This window comes from Harpegnathos saltator, unplaced genomic scaffold (assembly GCF_003227715.2).
Source record: "Harpegnathos saltator strain DR-91 unplaced genomic scaffold, Hsal_v8.6 scaffold111, whole genome shotgun sequence".
Lineage (NCBI taxonomy): Eukaryota > Metazoa > Arthropoda > Insecta > Hymenoptera > Formicidae > Harpegnathos > Harpegnathos saltator.
The window spans coordinates 884692-908760 of record NW_020229886.1 but is presented as its reverse complement, the minus strand read 5'-3'; the positions used below and the strand labels follow the sequence as shown (position 1 = coordinate 908760).

Sequence of the window (24069 nt, the reverse complement as noted above, 5' to 3'; positions counted from 1 at the left end):
TTTAGATATTTCGAAAGCACCTAAGCCAGCGGCACACGGTGCTTGTTTTCGTGCTGGATTGCTTGTTGAATGAAAATACTGTGTTCTGATTGGTGCGTTTCCATCCATCTTCGAAAATGTACCAATCAGAACGCAATATTTTCATCCAACAAACAATCTAGCACGAAAACAAGCATCGTGTGCCGCTGGCTTTACACAGTTAAAAACATTTCGTATTTTTGTTAAAATTATTTGTGTGTAGAAAGTTTTGTGTTAAATGTTTTATACAGTCGTGTGTTAATTTAACATATCGTTATTGTGTTACATTAAGATTAACTATTTTCAAGTGTCAAAATGACATTTCCAATTAAAATAACACAATTTATATATAAATGCATGAATTCTTGCTATGACATATTTTATACGTTGAAGTCAACACCTAAAATGTGTTATTTTCTTCATTATAACAGTTATCATGTATTAAATGTATAATGTTAACGTTTCTGGTATGTGAAGATTGAATTTTTAACATATAAATTATGTCAATCGTATTTATTTAGTCACTAATCGCTTACTGAGCGGTTTTCTCCGCTGAACGCAATGATTGTTGACATACTTATGTCATACCATGTATATTTCATTTCTCGCCTTTCGTTGTGAGTTACTGCACAGGCGTGCTCCGCAGGCGAAGCAGCAGCTCTCATCTTTTTCGAGTCGGGATGCGTCCCAAAAGTTATTAAAAAAAATGACAACCTTTATTTTCATTTCATTAAATCATAGGTCATTACTTTTCCCAAATGTTGAAGTAACATTCATTGTATGTCAATTTAACACAAACTGTGATTCTTGACAGCATCCAAATGTTAAATTTTTGTGTTAATTTTTTCATATTATGTGTGTTATTTTTTAACATATTTGCTATATGTTGAATTAACACATAAATGAGAGTGGATGATTTGAGACACATGAAATATGTTAAATTTAACACATTATTTCTTACAGTGTACTATGAATCCAGGTATAATTCAAGACTATTGTTAATTGCGATAAATTTGGAGGAATTGTTACATTCGTCATCATTTTGAACAGTATGATATGATAACTGCTTAATCAGCCCCTACAAATCCAATCACAATTTGATATTATTGTTAACTTTTATCTGGACCATCTGCTCAAGCGCGAATTGTAAACGTCCATTTCGTTATGGCCAATGCGATGTACCCAATCACTGATCGCTCAGGTATTCACTAGTCCGCTAGTTAAAAGTAACATCCCTGGTGTAAAAAACTAGAAACACGTATGAACAATCTTTATAGCATTGATATATGACTTGCGATACAGCCATTAGGTAAAAATCGTCAATACCTGGAAGGGACGGAAGTGGGGATTTATTAAATGAACTGAAACTGACACAGAAGGTCAGTCGTAGGCGAAACGTCGATGGAAGATGATGTGACGTTGGTGTATAGTGTAGTTATGTAAGTATAAACACATATATATAAACACACACACACACATATATATATATATATGTAATAAAGCAAAGTATTTTGTGTATAGTGACCTTGAAAATCAATATTTTCACGGTCACTCGTACATTGCGAAAAGCTATCTGTTGCGCACGAAAACGCAACAGATGTGAATAGAACATTAAACGAATAAATAGTAGGAATAGTAGGAATAAAATTAAAATTAAAATTAAAATTTAATAAAAAAAAGGAATACGTAAACCGAAAATTTTTATTTTATATATTTTTATATAAAATGTATATATATATATATATATATATATATATATATACATATATATATTAAATATTTTATTTATTTTGCAGAAACCAACGAGACGCCACGTGAACGCAGAATCATTTAGGTAAGTAAATTTAAAAATCAAAAGGAAGGGAGAGAAAGAGAGAGAGAGAGAACAGGGAGAAGAGGAATATAATATTGCGCAATAAAATCTCTTTTCATTTTCTTGGTTTGGTAAATATGCAGTATAACGCCCTCACCTTACATTTTTTTGAAATTTTGAAAATTTGTGTATTTTAATGCGCAGAATTGATTTCTGAAAACGAAAATTGTCGCTCATGTATTTTGTTTGTTTTTTTAATTAAAAGTTTTATGATGTCGGTAAGTAAGAAAGTGATAAAATTGGTAAACTTTACTGATAAAGCTAGCTCGAATACGTCTAACTTCAGTTATATTATATCGTCAAACTTCAATTATATTAAGTTGTTAACACAGTTGTGTGTTATAACCTAAATAATCTGACAAAACATTTCTTAATGCGAAGCAAGATTTCGGATGGGTTTGCAACTTTCCATGCGTAACGAGGATGGGGTGGGTGCAGGAGGGAGGACCGAAGGCCCCCTTCGCACCCCTCCCCGCGTGTTGTGTGTGTGTACATATGTTGAGACATTTTCATTTATTAAACATATAAATTTGTAGCTCATGTATTAGTGGTTATTTCTTTTTTTTAATAACCACTAATACATGAGCTACAAATTCATGTTTAATAAATAAAAATGTCTCAAAGATATGTATACGCACACACACACAGGAGGGTGAGAGGAGGGGCCTTCCGCCCCCCCTCCCGCACCCACCCCGTCCTCGTTACGCGTGGAAAGTTGCAAACCCATCCGGAATTTTACTTATCTGTCGCCTCCGTAACAGATTTCCTAATCTAAATTGTCATTAACTTTAACAATTTATATCTCGCTCCACAAGGCAGAGCGACGATTTTTTCAAATAGAAAAGTTGTTTCTCTTGCAAAAACGTGTCGATTAAATATTTTTTCGCCGATATCAGAGGTGAGGGGGGTATTCTGTATAATTATCGTATTTATATATGTGAAGTTTACTAAAATTATCCGATTATGATCAGTTAAATTTCTATCCCAGAACATTTTTCTGATAAATTTAAGCCATAATTTTGCATCACCGACTATATCTTGAACTCCAAGCCAAGGATTATTATTAATTTGTTCTACTGAATATCCCATTTTTAGGTTTTGAGGTTACGATTACAGATGAAAGTAAACTTATTTAGGAATATAACTGAAGTTAGACGTATTCGAGTTAGCTTTATCAGTAAAGTTTACCAATTTTATCACTTTCTTACTTACCGACATCATAAAACTTTTAATTAAAAAACAAAAAAAATAGTACATGAGCGACAATTTTCGTCTTCAGAAATCAATTCTACGTATTAAAATACACAAATTTCCAAAATTTCAAAAAAATCTAAGGTGAAGGCGTTATACTGCATATTTACCCTTGGTTTTCATAGCGACCTCATAGTGTTGAGAAAGGAGTGTTGAAGTATAAATAAATACATATAACAAAAAGGGAATGTATATTTTATTATATGTGTACATATCCATAAAACGTACGTTATTAATGTATTTAAATAATCAAACTACTTTGTATTCACAATTAGATCTTATATTTAAGAATTTTCAATTTATCTTCAGATACTTTATCGACCGGTTATATAATGAGAAATTATATAGTATTTATTTTAACATTTATACTTTGTTATAAAGGATGTAATATATCAAATTTTCGCAATATGAAACAAGGCTTATGTTTACGCTATCTAGGTTTTTGTGTTGGGAAAGAAATGTTGAAATAGAATTAAATATAACGAAAAAAAAATGTATATTCTATTATATGTGTATACAGGGTGGGCCATTTTAATTTATCCACACTGATAACTTCGAAGATTATGGAAATATCGAAAAATGTCCAAAAGAAAAGTTATAGGGTTCGTAGGGGGTCAACTGATGGTGACCTTGACTTTGACCTTGAAGGGCATCTTCAAGGTAAGTTGAAGGTCAACTTAATTTTTTTAAATGGAAAGCTCAATTTTTTATTATATCTTCTTTTTCTACCAATTAATTTTAACAACTTTTGTCTGAAACATTTTTTTATTTGCCTAATATTTTTTGAAATATTTAAGAAAAGCTTGATAACTTTTTCAATATTTAACTTACGCTATCTCATTTGTCGAGAGAAAAAATGATACTAGACTTTTTTACTCTATTTAATCTCAAGAATATATTGCTATAATAGTGCCTTTACTTTTGTTAATTTGATAATTTTGAAATTTCCAAAGATCGATAAATTAACTAAAGTAAAGGCACTATTATAACAATATATTCTTGGGATTAAATAGAGTAATAAAGTCCAGTATCATTTTTTCTTTCGACAAATGAGATATCGTAAGTTAAATATTGAAAGTTATCAAGCTTTACTTTAATATTTCAAAAATATTAGGCAAATAAAAAATGTTTCAGACAAAAGTTGTTAAAATTAATTGGTAGAAAAAGAAGATATAATAAAAAATTGAGCTTTCCATTTTAAAAAATTAAGTTGACCTTCAACTTACTTTGAAAATGACCTTCAAAGTCAAGGTCACCATCAGTTGACCCCCTACGAACCCTATAACTTTTCTTTTGGACATTTTTCGATATTTCCGTAATCTTCGAAGTTATCAGTGTGGATAAATTAAAATGGCCCACCCTGTATATCCATGAAACGTACATTATTCATATATTTAAGCAATGAAATTCTGTACTCAGAGGAATGGTTGATCGGGAAAACATCATTTGATCAAATGGATGCAGTTCCGATATTTTTTCGATGAATCATGAAGGATGAAGGATCATGAAGGATCGATTAACATCATTATCATTAGATAATAGCATATAATGCTGAAGAAGAAAGTTATCTTTAAGTCCGAAATTACAAGTTAAGGATGCACGATTCTGAATCGATTCGATTCTTTCCTCAAAAAATAGGCTTGTCTGTGTTGCTTGTACTCTTCACATTTCTCGCATTTGGTATAAAACGGAAGCACATTCGGATGCTTAGAAGCAAAAGTGAAAGAACCGCTCAGTTGTTTCTTTCACATCGATCCGAATATACGTTCATCTCATTTGAAAATGGAAAGTGCGGAAAAGTCCAAGCAACATGAAGCCTTTTGCTCCATATTTTTTTGGGAAAGAATTGAATCGGTTCAGAATCGTGCATCCCTAATTCGTGACCGAATACTCGGCGAACATAGTTGATCACGTTTTGGTGCACGCTGTTCAGAATATTATGAGATGCTTATGATAAAGAAAATACAGGGTGAGTCTAGAAACCTAGAATTCTGGATCTGAGAGAATATATTCTCATCTATAACTGTTATATTCGATGGGGTGCTCTCGCTCTTCTCCTGCTGTCTCATAACTCGTAGCAAGTCTCGTTTCTGGCTTATTGATTTTGAGACTGGAAGAGGGGACTTTCGCATAGCGGAGAAACTAGCAGCCTTTTTCTTCTGCATGTTGTCCTGCTTTGACGAAAAGTATACCTGGCCGTTATCGTCTACGGAACATCGGCATACAGAAATGCCCCTACGAAAGACAGAAAAGATTAGTACAACTATTTATCATGTTACCAAATATACAGGGTGTCCCATAACTGTAACACACCAACTCCATAGAGGTGTAGAGCTAAGCGAGAGGAAGGAAAAAGTCCTCTTCCATTTAGCGATATCTCGCACAGTTTTTTAATAATAATCGCGTAAAGTTTGGCGTTTGTCACACCCATCGCGACCTATATACGCTCCGCGGCGAGCTATGTGCGTCAAAGCTGATATAGCATATATAGATCGCGATGAGTGTGACAAACACCAAACTTTACGCAGTTATTACTAAAAAACTACACGAGATATTGCTAAATGGAAAAGGACCTTTTCTTTCTTCTCACTTAGCTCTACGCCCCTATAATTAGTGCTACAATTAGTGTGTTAGTCGGAGTTAGTATGTTACAATTATTATTGATATCTTGTTTATTTATATATTTCTCAGAGCTGGTTGTTCCAACTCCTTGGTAAGTTAACTGATAGTTAAATCATATATTTGTCTTCATTTAAATTGAAGGAAAAACAAAGATAAACATATGATTTAACTATCAGTTAACTTACCAAGGAGTTGGAACAACGGACCCTCACTCTTGTTTTCATTGGAATTAATACCTTGAAATTGTTATGTATTTACGCGGATACGCGCTAGGGTTGGTTTCAATTGAGGAGGCTCCAAATGTGGCGGAGCGGTGGTTGTGAGTTGTATACATAACAGCGTCTGGAGAGGCCGGACAAGACGTACGCCCTAAATAAAATTATTCTACATACTCGAGTAACAATTCACATTATTACTTTCATTAGAATATTGGATTCCTACATACTACCATGCTCTCGATATTTTTCTCTCTTCGGAACGAAAATAAGATGCAGGTCCCGAACGCACGGCGTCCCGTTGCCACCTAGTACGCCCTCCTTCTTTCATAGATATATAACAAGAATGAAGTATAATTTTCATCTGGTGGATTCTTCATTGTCTTCCTCGATGAGAGTTATTGAAGAGAAAATCTGCTCCATACAGAACTCGAAAACGTTTCTGCAACATTCAAGAAAATTTGGAAATTAATCTCGAGTGTAAGTGTTCATTGCAGTTGATGTGGCTAAGAAGCACCGATTGCACATTGCTAATACGATAAGTTGATCAACGTTTGACACATTAAGAAAATGTGGCACTGAAAAGTCTGAAAATTCGTCTGTCGACAGACAGAAACTACACAGATTTTTCCTCCTTATTTTACAATCACTCTTTCTCCATATTCTCTCTCCTCCACATATTCCTCCTTTCTTTCCTGTCTTTTCCTCTTCCTCATCTTGTTTCTTTTTCTTCTGCTTCTCCATTCTCTGGGTGACTTAAGTCAAAGTGATACATTGAATCTTGTTCCTTGGTCCATTACATATCCATCCTGTATACAATGCACACTTGAAAACCATATATAATTACAAGTATCAAGATTTAAGTGTTCTAATGGAAACTTTCAACTTACGCAATACTATTCTTACTCGTCGTTCGTATCCTCAATGTCGTCCTCTTCTGACTCATTGTTCCATGAGTTCTGTATAGTTTGCTGGGCTGCAAAAATATAAAATACACAGTCATAGTATAAAATATCATACATTCTATGTACTATACATTCTATGTACTATATGTGCAATACATATAATTTCTGCTTTCAAATTATTTATTCGTTTTTCTATTTGTCTATAATTATACATAAATATTATTAACAGATACATGCTATTCACACCAGTAAGTTTTCTACCACTTATTCCTAATTAAACATACCTTTTATATGTAATATCTTCCTATACTGAGGTCTCTTGTGATGGCATAGTCTCATAGATGGCATAATCATGTTGATATTGATGTTGATGGTGTGCATCTTGCATCGTCATAATTGGTGTCAAGTCTTGGAACTGAGATAAAGCGTCATTAGTATAATATGTTTTATCATAATCTGTGCGCAATGTAAAACTTATATTATTAATTATTATTGGTCTGTATATTTAGAGAGAATTCAATATTTGTGTGATTGAGAACTCTAGAACTCTTTGGGGGGCAACTAGAACTCTAATCATTTTTTTCAAATTTTGATAATAAGGGGCTAGCTTCACATAGATGTGTGTGTGTTATGTGTTTGTGTGCAGTATATCCTATATTTGTGTGTGTCTGTATATGTGAAGTATATCCCTTGTCAAGAGAAATGTTTGTATGTGTTTCCATGTGTGCATATTTCTTTATGTGATGTTTGTGTTAATTCTGGATGGATATTAAAATATGTTGTCTTCTCATTTTGTTGCAGCATCCTCTCGATGTCATTGATGTCCGTGTTGATTATCCCAGGTGGTAGAAGGTGCGATCAATGTAGTATTCCTCTTGTGCTTTGGTTCCTCATCAGATGACGTTTGATAACGCAATGGTTTTTGAACGCTTTTGCCAATCTATACATGTCCATCTATACATGTAAATATACAATAATATATATAATTATATTTTGACGATGATATTTAGTGACTATAAACATTCATATAGAAAATTTCTCTATGGCGGCAATGGTATTCTGTTTGTTGAGATATTGCTAATAGAATATTATTAACACTAATAGATGTACTTTGGATAAGTCATCTACTATTGAAATCTGGCTTATTCAATGCAGAATAATAAACGTACAAAATGTCAAACCAATAGTAGGAATTTATAAAGATGCACAAAAGCCTGATGATCCTATGGCTTTTTTTAAAAAGTTCTTTGCTTCAACATATTTTACTATTCATCCAGAATTACAACATATTTTAATATTCACCCAGAATTAACACAAACACCACATAAAGAAACATGCATACGCATGAAAACACATACAAATATTTCTCTTGACAAGGGATACACTCTACACATACAGATGTATACTAACACAGGATATACTGCTCACACAAACACACATAAATACTGAATTTTCTCTAAACACAGATTAATAATAATATAGTTCTACATTGCATACAAATTATGATAAAACATACTAATAATGCTTTATCTCAATTCCAGGACTTGATGCCAATTATGACGATGTAAGTCAAGCCAGGCAAGATGCATGCCATCAACATCAACATGAATATGCTATCTATGCACAGGACACCCCAGTGCAGAAAGATATTACATATAAAAGGTAGGTTTAATTACAAATAATAAGAAAACTTTAGTGTGAATAAGATATATCTGTTAATAATATTTATGTATAATTACAAATAAAAGAACAAATGAATAATTTGAAAGCAGAAATGAATACATATTGCATATATTGCATATAAATACATAGAATGTACAATATTTTACACTATAACTGTATTTTATATTTTTGTTTCAGAAAAATGAACGGAATATTACAAAAAACTTTGCAATGTGTCCAAGATTGCCATATTGTACCACAGAAACTACATAACCTACCAATTTCAACATTGGAACAAATAGAGGAATTTGAAAATCAAAGTGATGAAAGTTATTCTGAAGCTGTAACATTAATAGTGGTAATTATACAGAATACCTTCCTCACCTCCGATATCAACGAAAAAATATTTAATCGACGCGTTTTTGCAAGAAAAACAACTTTTCTATTTGAAAAAATCGTCGCTCTGCCTTGTGGAGCGAGATATAAATTGTTAAAGTTGATGACAATTTAGGTTAGAAAATCTGTCATAGGCGACAAATAAGCAAGATTCCGGATGGGTTTACAACAGTGATGTCAGATGCAATATATTGCGATGCTACAGCGCATGCATGAGATGACGTAACTCGCTGCTTGAGTAAAAGCCCCAGTATCGTATCTTTTTTAAGGTATTATAGCGCCCGTATTATACTATGTATTGAGAATTGCAATCGAGTAAATTAAATAATCTAAATCGTGGTTATTTTAATTGGTCCGATAGTAATTCTGGTAATTATCCAGTTTAGGGGCTCCGCTTTAAAATTCGATAAAAATAGACTCAATCAACGCGTTTTTTAATAAGGAGCAACTTTTTCCTCTGCGAAAATTGTCGCTCTTCACTGCGAAACGAAATAAAAATAGTTGAAGTTGACTGGTATAATAGGTTAGGAAACCTGTCAAGATTCCGGATGGGTTCGCAACTTTCCACGCGCAACGAGGACGGGGTGGGTGCGGGAGGGGGGTCGAAGGCCCCCTCGCACCCCCCGTGTGTGTGTGTGTGTGTGTGTACATATGTTGAGGCATTTTTATTTATTAAACCAACGAATATTGTACACTCATTAATTTAGTAAAGCAGAAAATTTTAGTACAATTTTAATAAGATAAATTTGAAAGATTAAAAATAAATGTGGAATCGATAGTTATGATCTTTAATTGTTAATAATCTTTTTTATGACGAAACTGATAAGTTAATGACATTTGATGAAAGATATTCACCTTATTAAAATTGTACTAAAATTTTCTGCTTTACTAAATTAATGAGTGTACAATATTCGTTGGTTTAATAAATAAAAATGCCTCAAGCATATGTACACACACACACACACACACGGGGGGTGCGAGGGGGCCTTCGGCCCCCCTCCCGCACCCACCCCGTCCTCGTTGCGCGTGGAAAGTTGCGAACCCATCCGGAATCTTGACAGGTTTCCTAACCTATTATACCAGTCAACTTTAACTATTTTTATTTCGTTTCGCAGTGAAGAGTGACAATTTTCGCAGAGGAAAAAGTTGCTCCTTATTAAAAAACGCGTTGATTGAGTCTATTTTTATCGAATTCTAAGGCGGAGCCCCTAAACTGGATAATTACCGTAATTCTCAATCTATAGTCTAATATGAGTCTAATACAAATATTATGTAACAGTTACATAGTTGAGTGAAAAATTATAATGTTAATGTAACGTAACTGTTACTTAGTATCCATTGGAATTATAACGTTAATGTAACTGATATTTAGTATCGACCGAACAATATAACCTAAGATAAGGCACTCGCGCAAGAAACACGAGAAAACTACGTTGCAACCTGGAAGACAGCTGGGTACCTATTATGGAACTCGTCGGAATCGATTTCGATCAAATTTATTCCGTTATTTCCTAGATTTCTATTGTCTTTTCTAGGGGAAATTATTCCGATCGGAATCGATTCCGACGAGTTCCATAATAGGTACCCTGATCGGATAGCGCGGGCCCCTTCATGGACCCTGCGATAAGCTTTATTGCCGTTATTAGCATAGAGCTCCTACGTCATCTCACGCATGCGTTGTAGCGTCGCAATATATTGCATCTGACATCACTGGTTTACAACTTCCCACGCGCAACGAGGACGGGGAGGGTACGGGAGGAGGGCCGAAGGCCCCCCTTGCACCTCTCCATGTATGTGTGTGTACATATGTTAAGTCATTTTCATTTATTAAACATATGAATTTGTATCAGTGGTTATTACACAATTAAAATAACCACTGATACATGAGCTAAAAATTCATATGTTTAATAAATGAAAATGCCTCACACACACACGCACACACACACACGCACGCACACACACGCGCGCACACACGCACACACACACACACACGCACGCACACACACGCGCACGCACACGCACGCACACACACGCACGCACGCACACACGCACGCACGCACACGCACACGGGGAGGTGCAAGGGGACTCTTCGGCACCCTCCCACACCCTCCCCGTCCTTGTTGCGCGTGGAAAGTTATAACATCGAAAAATCAATATCGGTGTTTATTGACTCGTCGTCCAGGATGATCGCCCTTCAATTTTAAGGACCGCTTGATACAATTTATAACGCAAGTGGTGCAAGTAATACGCGAATTAGGTGAAGATAATTAACAAGTATAAACTAATAACATTTATATATTAATGGTGTATGTACGTGACGTATATATAAAATAATGTAACATAATATAAGACAATATAATATAATGTATATTATAATATTATTTTTAGAAATTTCAAATTTAAATTATTTTTTTTTAAGTTGTATATGTGTACATAACATAAGTTTTTACAAGTAAAATTTATATAAAACTTACCTTTTTAAACAAAAACGTAAAAGGCATCAAGTACAAGCGCAACACGTATAATGTTATTTTTAGAAATTTTAAACTCAAATTACTTTTTTAATGCATATATGTGTACATAACATAAGTTTTTACAAGTAAAACTTATAACTATAATAAAACTCTACAACTCTATTCTACTGTACAAAAGAAGTGATATATTAGAACAGTAGCGTCAATTGAGAAACCTAACTTATATATATGATTATTATATACTTAATATTTTTTAAAATCTCAAATTTTTTGGTGCAGCCGCGCCAAGATTGTATTAAATATTTTTTATTGCATTGTTATAATAATTAATTTGTGATAATAACAAGTAAAATAATCATATAACTCAGTGTTCTAATAAATAATGATAAATTTTACTTGTAAAAATTGATGTCATGGACATTTTTTATAGCTAGGTTCTACTTGAATAACAATGACCTTTAAAAAGATTTTTTTTTAATATTGGACACTATTAAAAACGTGTTAAATTTTGTTTGTTAAATACGATATAATTTTTACTTTTAAAAGCTTATATACATATATATCTTAAAAGAAATATAATTTGATAAGTTTCATTTGTAAAAACTTATGTTATGTACATAATATCAGGTGTAGTAAAAAGAAATCCATTATTTTTGCATGAAATTGAAGGCTTTAATTACCATAGTTAGAATGATCCGATTTAAATCAAATATGTGCCGTTTTGTTCGATAACTTGTTGCCATTTTGAAGGTAATTTCATTATGCCTCTTTCATAAAAGCCCTCGTCCCTATTGGCAAAAAATTGAGACAGTCGATTTTCACAAGCTTCTCTTGAAGCGAATTTTTCACCAGAAAAATTGTTCGCCATGGACAGGAACAGATGGTAATCACTTGGTGCCAGGTCCGGACTATAAGGTGGATGCATAAGAACCTCCCAACCAAGCTCCCGGAGCTTCTGGCGAGTCACTATCGATGTGTGTGTGGCCTGGCGTTGTCCTGATGGAACACAATTCCTCTCCTATTGGCCAAAGCTGGCCGCTTCTGGGCGATTGCTTCCTTCAGACGGTCCAATTATTGACAGTACAGTTCCGAGTTAAGAGTTTTGCCGTAGGGGAGCAGTTCATAGTAGATAATTCCCTGCCAATCCCACCAAACACACAGCAAAACCTTCCTGGCCGTCAATCCTGGCTTGGCCACCGTTTCCGCCGACTCACCGCGATTCGACCACGACCGTTTTCGCTTGACGTTGTCGTGATCCACTTTTCATCACCAGTGACCAACCGCTTCAGAAATGGGTCGATTTTGTTGCGATTCAGCAGCGATTCGCAGATGGAAATTCGGTCCATGAGGTTTTTTTTCGTTAACTCGTGTGGCACCCATACATCGAGCTTCTTTTTGTATCCAGTCTTATTCAAATGGTTCCAAACGGTTTTTTGTGCAATCTTTAGCTCTTGGGCAAACGAAACAGTGCTTACATGACGGTCGGACTCGACAATGTCCATGATTTTATCGATATTTTCGACAATTGGCCTTCCAGTGCGTGGTGCATCTTTGACATCGAAATTACCGGAACGGAATTGACGAAACCAAAGTTGCGCGTGATTGGCTGTTACAATATCAGGACCATAAACACTATTCACATTTTCAGCCGCCTGGCTTGCGTTTTCGCCTTTATCGAAGAAAAACTATAAAATATAGCGTATTTTCTCTTTGCTAGTGTCCATCTTTGACGCGCGCTCAAACAAAACTGAGTCAACTAATCACAAAACTGTCAAAAAAGTTTTTTTAGTACGAAATCTCATCTTTCTAACGCCATCTAGTGGAACCCGATCGGACTTATACAACGCGAGATACAGATAACTAAATCCATCTATTGGAAAAATAATGGATTTCTTTTTACTACACCTGATATATCACTTCTTTTGTACAATAAAATAGTATTGTACAATAGAATAGTATTGTAGGATTTTATTATAGTTTTAAGTTTTACTTGTAAAAACTTATGTTATGTACACATATATAACTTAAAAAAAATAATTTGAATAATTTGAAATTTCTAAAAATAATATTATAACATACATTATATTATATTGTCTTATATTATGTTACATTATTTTATATATACGTCACGTACATACACCATTAATATATAAATGTCATTAATTTATACTTATTTGTTAATTATCTTCACCTAATTCGCATATTACCTGCACCACTTGCGTTATAAATTGTATCAAGCGGTCCTTATAATTGAAAGGCGATCATCCTGGACGACGAGTCAATAAGCACCGGTATTGATTTTTCGATGGTATAGCTCATCACATCGTCTGTTCAGCATCAGCTGACCGGCAATCAAATGACGTGCGTCATAACATACCGTAACGCATATCAACAGTATTCTCACCTTTTTATACCTTTCTCTTTCTCCCCTCTCGCCCGTTCTCTTTCTCGCCTGTTCCCTCTCTCCCTCCCTCCCTCTCTCTTGCCCGTTCTCTCTTCCATTCTCTCACCCGTTTTCTCTCCCGTTCTCCCTCCCGTTTCTCTCCCACTCTTTCTCTCTCTCCCCCTCTCTCTATCTCTCTCTCTTGCTCTCTTTCTCTCTGTCACACATTTTCACCTCCTGTATTCTAGCAATATTCTTCTCTCTCTTACTCTCTATCGCTTGCTCATGCGTACTCGCTACTCTTTGCTTCTTCAGCGCGCTCGTGATGCTTCAAATTCAGCGCTCTCGTAGCGCCCCAGCGGCGCGATTCTTTGGCTGCGTTCCGTTTCACGCATCGAGCACATCGATCGCAACCAATGCGTTGCGCGCATTGATATCGTTCCGTTTTCGTTAATGCGTCTATGCGCTTTTGGAAACGGAACGACTTTTGATGCGTTTGATGTGAAAGGAAAAATGGATGCTACTATGGTCACAATGGACATCGAAACATTGACAACAATAGCCTTATTTTCATTAGTGAATGATGACAACAGAATTAGCAGCAGTAGTAGCAGTAGTAGTAGTGAGTCTATATTTTATCAAGAAATCTTGATCTGTAGAAAAATATTCACACACATGCATTAATTTAAAAATACAATTGAATTGTTTCTAAAATTTAAAAATTTCAATTTTACCTTTCGATGCTCTTAACGCGATCTCTTTTTCGAGAAACATAGTGATCATTTCGTTATCCACTAAGGCCCAGTTCCACAACTTGCTTTAAACGGAGTTTAAACTCCGTTTAAAGCAAGTTGTGGAACTGGGCCTAATACGGGGAATTCAACTTTGTCGACTTTGTCCATTGTACGTATCTGTGATTATCTGTATGTTTAAAATAAAAAAATATCGGTACGTTAAATATATCAGTCGTCACGTCACGTTGTCAGTATTTAAATAGGGTTATATAAAAGATTATAAATACTAATCTGCGCATGCCCGCATCAACTGCTTCTAGTCCGAGCTGTAGTAGCTGATGCGCGCTTAATGCGATGGAGGTGAGGGGATTCTAGGGAATTCTATACGCCACCGATGCACGCATTAGTTGAAACGGAACGGTTCTTGATGCAGTTAATGCGCTCGATACGTGAAACGGAACGCACCCCATAACTCGTTATTGAAGTTAACGACAGTTTTGTTATCGTCGCGCAGCTTTTCTACAGTATACAAAAGCTGCGCAACGATAATGAAAGTGTCGTTAACTCCAATAACGAGTTAAAGGGCCGTATTCATAGTCGGATCTTATATTTAAGACCGTCTTGAGTTCACGTTCAGATATTCTGTAGCCAATGAAATGATCTATACAGCATCTGAAGATGAACTTAAAACGATCTTAAATATAAGACCGGACTATGAATACGGCCCAAAGAATCGCACCACTGGTGTCGGGAAAGCAATATGCACGCATAGCCCCACTCCTTTGCATCCGACGTTTCTTTCTTACTGAATCGAAATTTTCCGTGATTTAGACTTTATCTTAAAATGTCTCCACTTAGAGACAACGTACACAAAAAGCACAAGAACACTTTTCTTCCTATTTTTAAAGGCCGAATCGATTGGGACTAAAAAAACCTCGATCGCTTCAGCCATTGCTGAGATATGAATATCTCACCTCGTTTCAACTCGCAGTTTCGCGTAATAATATATAGGTACTACTGTACCTCTTGAACCCATCTGGAATCTTGCTTATCTGTCGCCTTCGTGACAGATTTCCTAACTTAAATTATCATCAAATTTAACAATTTATATCTCGCTTCACAAGGCAGAGCGACGATTTTTTCAAATAGAAAAGTTGTTTCTCTTGCAAAAAAGCGCCGATTAAATATCTTTTCGTGAATATCGGAGGTGAGAAGGGTATTCTATATAATTACTAAATACAGAATAAAAGGATAGAAAAAGAGTAAAAGGAGCTACAAAAATAAAACATAAAAGCGAAAGACAGAAAAACCCCAGACAACACGGACTTTGAAGAGATATCCTAAGGAAAGCCTAAGATATCCAGACATTCAACGTCCTGAGGACATCTTTAGAGCATTTTCAAGATGTCTCTTGGAAGTTATGTTGCCTTGGATATAAATAATAGAACATAGAAAGACAGGCAATGCATAGAGAGTTATATTAAGGTCACTTTACACGATGTATACTTTACGACAGAATTCGGAAAATTGGATTGGATTTAGAAAATAATAACATACTTGGAGTAATTATGATAAAAATAATAAAAATATACGTATTTAATAATAATACACATAAATAATAAATATATATAGTGCCTACCAAAAGTTCAGGGCCACCTAAATAATTTTTAAACGGTTTGAAATATAGGATTGAAATTTATAAGGATTCAATGGGATCACAAAGTCTATTATTTAACCACAAAAACACCCACTTCCACTCCCCCGGGGGCCGGGGGGAGGGAGGAGCCAACAAATCTCAAATGGCATGTTGGGTTGAGTGAGGGCTCGTTCGAAAGGGCTTTCCGAGACGAAAACAACGCGAGGTCGCCGAGGTCTCTACGATTTTTTCGCAGAGTTATTATCATTTGAACATTGAGATTTTACGAGGGCCCACAGCGACAACAGAAGAAAGGTCAGGCTTCACGCGGGCACGCGCGTTCATGTGTGTGCGTGCGTGCGTGCGTGCGTGCGTGCGTGCGTGCGTGGTGCGTGCGTGCGTGCGTACGTACGTGCGTGCGTGCGTGTGTGTGTGTGTATGTGTGTGTGTGTGTGTGTGTGTGTGTGTGTGTGTGTGTGTGTGTGTGTGTGTGCATGTTCGGCCAACTAAGGCAAGACCGCTAGCGTGTCCGGCTAACTAAGGCAAGACCGAGATAGGAACACTGGCGTATGTGAAGGAATAAAAACACTAATTATTTAATCATATGTTCAAATTGATGTCCTTTGACAACTTGGCAGTGTCTTAAACGAATATAAAACGTTTCAATTACATTAGTTAAAAAATCAGGTGATTGAATTTGAAACGTTCACTATTTTTTCCCGCAGCTCTTCTAAATTTTCGAACCTAGTCTCATAGACCTTTGTTCTCAAAATTATTGCAATTTGCTAAGAAACCAAGTGATACTGGCTATTCAAGATATTGTTGGAGAAGCTTTCCACAATGTTTGGTTTCAGCAGGATGGGGCTCCAGCTCATTTTTCTCTGCAAGCTCGAAATATTCTAAACGATGTTTTCACTGATCGATGGATTGGTAGAAGAGGCACAATAAAATGGCCACCGAGATTACCAGATCTGACCCCATTACTTCTTTTACTGGGGGTATTTGAAAACAAAGGTCTATGAGACTAGGTCCGAAAATTTAGAAGAGCTGCGGCAAAAAATAGTGAACGTTTCAAATTCAATCACACTCGATTTTTTAACTAATGTAATTGAAACGTTTTACGTTCGTTTAAAACACTGCCAAGTTGTCGAAGGACATCAATTTGAACATTTGATTAAATAATTAGTGTTTTTATTCCTTCACATACGCCAGTGTTCCTATCTCGGTCTTGCCTTAGTTAGCCGGACACGCTAGCGGTCTTGCCTTAGTTGGCCGACATGCACACACACACACACACACACACACACACACACACACACACACACACACATACACACACACACACGCACGCACGCACGTACGTACGCACGCACGCACGCACGCACGCACGCACGCACCACGCACGCACGCACGCACGCACGCACGCACGCACGCACGCACGCACGCACGCACGCACGCACGCACGCACGCACGCACGCACGCACGCACGCACGCACGCACGCACGCACGCACGCACACACATGAACGCGCGTGCCCGCGTGAAGCCTGACCTTTCTTCTGTTGTCGCTGTGGGCCCTCGCAAAATCTCAATGTTCAAATGATCATAACTCTGCGAAAAAAATCGTAGAGACCTCGGCGACCTCGCGTTGTTTTCGTCTCGGGAAGCCCTTTCGAACGAGCCCTCACTCAACCCAACATGCCATTTGAGATTTTTTGGCTCCTCCCTCCCCCCGGCCCCCGGGGGTGTGGAGGTGGGTGTTTTTGGTTAAATAATAGACTTTATGGTCCCATTGAATCCTTATAAATTTCAATCCTATATTTCGAACCGTTCAAAAATTATTTAGGTGGCCCTGAACCTTTGGTAGGCACTGTATAATAAATGTGTACACATTTAAAAATCATTGTTACGAGCTACATTATACAATATGTTACATGAATAGATATATAACCCAAATTTATCGCAAACAATACATTGTATTAAGTGATCTTTACACAAGTAGTATATTAAATTACTTTTGACTTTTTTGTCATATTGTAAACCAATATTGAATTTGTTATGTTCAAGACAGCATTGTTGTGAAATTTGTTGTGAAGTTAGATTAAAATGAATATTTAACAAATAGTCCAGAAACTTTCACAATTCTGCGTTTGACATAAATACAATATTTGTTTAAAAACTCAGAAAGGTCTAAAATAATGTAGTACTTCTAGTATTAAAAGGAAAAAAGCGCATATGCTTTCACTTAATATACTATAACTTTCTGGTGGGCACGTATGTGAGCAATATATCAGCTTATCAATTGTATAAAAGAAAGAAACGTATAGTAATGTGTGATGTACTAAAACATCTTCATGCAATGTATATTTTACATTTATATAGGACACGCTCGTGTTCGTAAGTAAAAAGAGCACGCATGCCAGAAAGTTTAAATGATATATACAGGGTGTTCCATGTTAAATGTCCACCCCAAATATCTCTCTTGTTTTTTATTTTAGAGAAAAATGGTTCAGATACGTTTTGTATGGTTTCGAGGGGGCCATAAGGTAGTACCATTGATTTGACCTTGAAGAGTCATTTGAAGGTCACGTGAAGGTTACCTCAATTTTTTTAGATGACACCCCCTATTTTTATTACATATTCTTGTAGCTGACCTCAAGAGCTTCCCAAAACACTATAATCAAATGTTTTTTAGTGAAGCACTTTTCGAGTTATAAAGCTCCAAATTTACAAAATTTTGATAAAAATACAAAACATTTCGTAAAACATTCACTTTCCGATAGTCTTATCTTACATGATCCAACCAGTCAAGGCAAGATCCGAGCATGATCCAGCCAGTCAAGATGAAATCCTGTATTGCCTGATAATCAATGAACTGTAACAATTGTGAAAGTGCAATTGTCAATTCTTTTAATGAAACAAATATCAAGAGGCTTGTTTCAAATTTCTTACTTGGGCAACTGTCGGTATTTTGGCGAAGTCTCAGACGCATATTATTATCCATTGACCTTTTTTTGGTAAGACAGGAATTTTTGGTTTTTTGACGCTTTTTTTCTTTATAATTATGGCTGCTTATCCACCAAATGAAATTGTGGACATGATTCGCATTTTGGGTGAGGCCAGGAATAATTATTCGGCAGCAAAAAGGCTTTATGCTGAAATATTTCCAGACAGACGCCATCCTAATAAGAAAGTAATAAAAAGAATCTGCGACAGAGCTGAACAGGGTTTTTTTAGAAGAAACCGGCGAAAATCGGGCCCCGATGAAGTCACATCATTGACTGTTATAGATGCCGTTGCTTTGAATCCTCAAATCTCTACGAGACAAATTGAGAGGCAATACGGTATATTTAAATCAACAGCCAATCGTGTGCTCAAGTTCAACAAGTTTCACCCATATCACATTCATCTAACTCAGCAATTGTAAGAGAGGGACTACCAACGCCGTGAACGTTTTTGTAACTGGGCTCGAGATCACATCCAACAAAATATTCATTGCTGATACGCTTTTTTCTGATGAAGCCACGTTTTGTAATAGGAGGCGTTAATAGACATAACTGCCATTATTATTCAGATGCTAATCCACATTGGCAGAGAAGCCAAGAGTTCCAACGGCAGTGGTCCATTAACGTTTGGGCAGGCATCCTGGGAGATGTTATTGTTGGTCCATATTTTTTTGAAGAAAATCTCAATGCGGCAATCTATTTAAGATTTCTTCAAGATGACCTGCCCAACCTCTTGAGACATGTCGACAATGATTTACTCAGACGAATGTGGTTCCAACAAGATGGAGCACCGGCTGATAGATCTCGAGCTGTTACACAATATTTAAACAATAGATTCCCGAATAGGTGGATTGGTATGGGCAGCCGAGTTCAAGAATGGCCCCCAAGATCACCCCACTTGATACCCCTAGATTTTTATTTCTGGGGCTACATTAGAGATATAGTTTATTCGCAAAAGCCTACAACCGTTGAAAATATGAAAAATCGAATCAGACAGGCTTGCAGAAATATTAATGTAGGTGTTCTTGAAAAAGTTAGGGACGACTTTCACCATAGACTAGAGCTATGCATACAAGTAAATGGCCAAGTTTTTGAACACTTTAAGTAATTATACACAAAAGAAGATCTTGCCTTGACTGGTTGGATCATGCTCGGATCTTGCCTTGACTGGCTGGATCATGCTCGGATTTGACCTTGACTGGTTGGATCATGTAAGATAAGATTATTGGAAAGTGAATGTTTTACGAAATATTTTGTATTTTTATCAAAATTTTATAAATTTGGAGCTTTATAACTCAAAAAGTACTTCACCAAAAAACATTTGATTATAGTGTTTTGGGAAGCTCTCGAGGTAAGCTACAAGAATATGTAATAAAAAATAGGGGGTGCTACCTAAAAAATTGAGGTAACCTTCACGTGACTTTCAAATGACTTTTGAAGGTCAAATCAATGGTACCATTTTATGGCCCCCTCGAAACCATACAAAACGTGTCTGAACTATTTTTCTCTAAAATAAAAAATAAGAGATATTTGGGGTGGACACTTAAAATGGGACACCCTGTATACAGGGTGCACGATTTATCTGAAGACATTGAAATATCTCGAGAACTATGCATTGGATAAAAAAAAGTGGTTAATGAAAGTTGTTAGTCTCGAAGGGGGACATCCAATGATACCAAACTCGACCTCCCACCCCACCCTCTGGGAGTGGGGGTTGGAGGCAACTTTGAAATCTTAAATGGAAACCCCCATTTTTTATTGCAGATACGGATTCTACGCCACAAAATACGTAAATTTTGTCCGAAACTTTTTTTTTGATTCGTGATAGATGGCGTTGTAATCGCAAAAAAATTATATTTTCCGCAATTCTCCAGAAATGATCATTGGATTGAGAAATAAAAAATACCTGTTCAATATTTTTAAAGAACATAATAAAAGTTATTCCCCCCCCCATCCTCTCGGGGTAGGGTGGGTGATAACGTTCAAATCTCAAATGGGGACCCACATTTTTCATTGCAGAATTAGATTGTACGTGAAATTTTTATTGAAACAATTTTTTTCATTCGTGATAGATAGCGTTGAATTTTTCGGAGAAACTACTTTTAGCGTTACACAGAAACAACGACGAGGACGTAGTAGTATTATGTTCCCTTCGGGTGCTTTTTCAATGTGAGTCCCCTTGCCTCTCACAGATCGGGGTGCTTTTTTAATGTGAGTCCCCTTGCCTCTCACTGTTCAATTAATTAGAGTAAGTGTTCGAAATTTTTACCTTCAACTTCAATACACTTATTGATCCTTTTTTCAAATGACTGTACACAGGATAGAAGCATATCTGCGGGAGTTTCAGCGCAAGCATTTCTTATGCGTTCTACCATGTTTTCACGAGTTGTTGGCACTTGTTGATAAACCTTATCTTTTAGGTAACCCCAGAAACAAATCCGGCGATGTCAAATCAGGCGACCTAGCAGGCCAATTAATCGGGCCACCTCTGCCAATCCACCGACCATTGTAATCACGGTCTAATACTTCCCGTGCTGCTATTGAGTTATGCGCTGGGCAACCGTCATGCAGATTTGAACGTTATCATCCACCCTACCCCGAGAGGATGGGGGGGGGAATAACTTTTATTATGTTCTTTAAAAATATTGAACAGGTATTTTTTATTTCTCAATCCAATGATCATTTCTGGAGAATTGCGGAAAATATAATTTTTGCGATTACAGCGTCATCTATCACGAATCAAAAAAAATTTCGGACAAAATTTACGTATTTTGTGGCGTAGAATCCGTATCTGCAATAAAAAATGGGGGTTTCCATTTAAGATTTCAAAGTTGCCTCCAACCCCCACTCCCAGGGGGTGGGGTGGGAGGTCGAGTTTGGTATCATTGAATGTCCCCCTTCGAGACTAACAACTTTCATTAACCACTTTTTTTTATCCAATGCATAGTTCTCGAGATATTTCAATGTCTTCAGATAAATCGTGCACCCTGTATACAGGGTGTCCCATTTTAACTTTCGCGTTAAAAAATCTCGAAATCTTCGAGGTCGACGAAAAAATGTTTCAGACAAAAGTTTTAGGGCTGAATGAGAAACATACATCAGTGACCTTGATCTTGACCTTGAGGTCAAGTTTCAAGGTAATTTGAAGGCCAAAGTTATTTTTTTAATGGAAACCTCAATTTTTTATTACATCGACTTTTTCTACTAATTAATTTAAACAACTTTTGTCTGAAATATTGTTTTTATTTGCTTAGTATATTTTGAGATATTTAAAGAAAACTTGGTAACTTTTTCAACATTTAACTTACAATATCTCGCTAACTATTCGTCGAAAGAAAAAATATTGTATTAGATTTTAATAATTTTTTAATAATTTAATAATTTTAAAATTTCCTAAGGTCGGTAAGTTAACAAAAGTTAAGACACTATTATAGTAATATATTCTTGATAGTAAATAAAATAAAAAAGACTAATACTATTTTTTCTTTCGACGTATAGTTAGCAAGATATCGTAAGATAAATGTTGAAAAAGTTACCAAGTTTTCCTTAAATATCTCAAAATTTATTAAGCAAATAAAAGAATGTTTCAGACAAAAGTTGTTAAAATTAATTGGTAGAAAAAGATAATATAATAAAAAATTGGGATTTCTATTTAAAAAAAATTGATTATCAGTGAAAATCTCGAAAGTAGTGCCATTTATGAAAAAACTGTTATTGCTTTTCATTTTACTTTGATTTTCATGTCCCCCTTCAAGCCAAACAACTTTTGTCTTAAACATTTTTCGATTTAACGCAGTGTTTCTGAAATATTTAAGTAGATCTTTTAAAATGGGACACCTTGTATATATATATATCATTTAAACTTTCTGGCGTGCTTTTTTACTTACAAAAACGAACGTGTCCTATATAGATGTAAACTATACATTGCACGAAGATGTTTTAGTACATACATCACACATTACTTTTTTTTATTAACTCAGGTGAAACCCCTTATGAGTACCATCAGACTTTGTGGGAGGTCCGGTGGTTATGTGGGACTCGCACCCACTAAAACACCTGGGGGACACCACCGGCAGGGCGCACGCGGCGAAAGGCGGAATGCTCCCACACTGCTTCGCCGGACATCACACATTACTATACGTTTCTTTCTTTTATACAATTGATAAGCTGATAAATTGCTCACATACGCGCTCACCAGAAAGTTATAATATATTAGGTAAAAGCATATGCGCTTTTTTCCTTTTAATACTAGAAGTACTAAATTATTTTCGATCTTTCTGAGTTTTTAAACAAATATCATGTTTATGTCAAACGCAGAATTGTGAAAGTTTCTGGACTATTTGTTAAATATTCATTTTAATTTGACTTCACAACAAACCACAACAATACTGTCTTGAACATAACAAATTCAATATTTGTTTACAATATTACAAAAAAGTCAAAAATAATTTAATATACTACTAGTGTAAAGGTCACTTTACGCAATGTATTGTTCGCGGTAAATTTGCGTTATATATCTATTCATGTAACATATTGTATAATGTAGCTAACAACCCACACAGCACTGCAATATTGCAGCAAATTGAAGCAATATTATAATATCGTAGCAATATTACAAAATTACAAGATTATTATATAATATTCCAGCAATATTATCACAATATTACAGAGTGATATATCAGATTACAATATCACTGGAATATTACTGCAATGTTACAATGTGACTATCATATGGCAACATAGTGACAATATTACAACAATATTGCGCGATGATAAATCTCATTGCAATATCACAGGAATATTGCCGCTATATTCCAGCATGATAGACCGCTACGTAATATTTCTGAATATCGCAGTAATATCAGGTGTAGTAAAAAGAAATCCATTATTTTTCCAA

The 24069-nt window shown here is 35.7% G+C and overlaps 2 long non-coding RNA genes across 9 annotated transcripts; one reads left to right on the top strand and one right to left on the bottom strand.

Moving 5' to 3' along the window:
- The first annotated feature begins 1032 nt into the window (after positions 1-1032).
- LOC105182673 (uncharacterized) lies at positions 1033-21612 on the top strand. 4 transcript variants are annotated; one of them, XR_003113279.1, is made up of 7 exons: positions 1037-1219; positions 1321-1457; positions 1815-1852; positions 7686-7846; positions 8426-8546; positions 8745-8904; positions 21593-21612. It is a non-coding gene; the product is annotated as an uncharacterized LOC105182673 (long non-coding RNA). The 4 variants fall into 4 exon arrangements; XR_003113278.1 differs by lacking the exon at positions 21593-21612 and adding an exon at positions 9077-9129; XR_003113280.1 differs by lacking the exon at positions 21593-21612 and having other exon boundaries at positions 1033-1219; positions 1296-1457; positions 8745-8925.
- Positions 5315-10881, bottom strand: LOC105182677 (uncharacterized). 5 transcript variants are annotated; one of them, XR_849716.3, is made up of 6 exons: positions 10265-10881; positions 7169-7838; positions 6870-6955; positions 6210-6788; positions 6001-6133; positions 5315-5377 (listed from the first exon to the last, which is right to left on the bottom strand). It is a non-coding gene; the product is annotated as an uncharacterized LOC105182677 (long non-coding RNA). The 5 variants fall into 5 exon arrangements; XR_849715.3 differs by lacking the exon at positions 10265-10881 and adding an exon at positions 8931-9122; XR_003113273.1 differs by lacking the exon at positions 10265-10881 and adding an exon at positions 8931-9111 and having other exon boundaries at positions 6206-6788.
- Positions 21613-24069: the final 2457 nt, after the last annotated feature.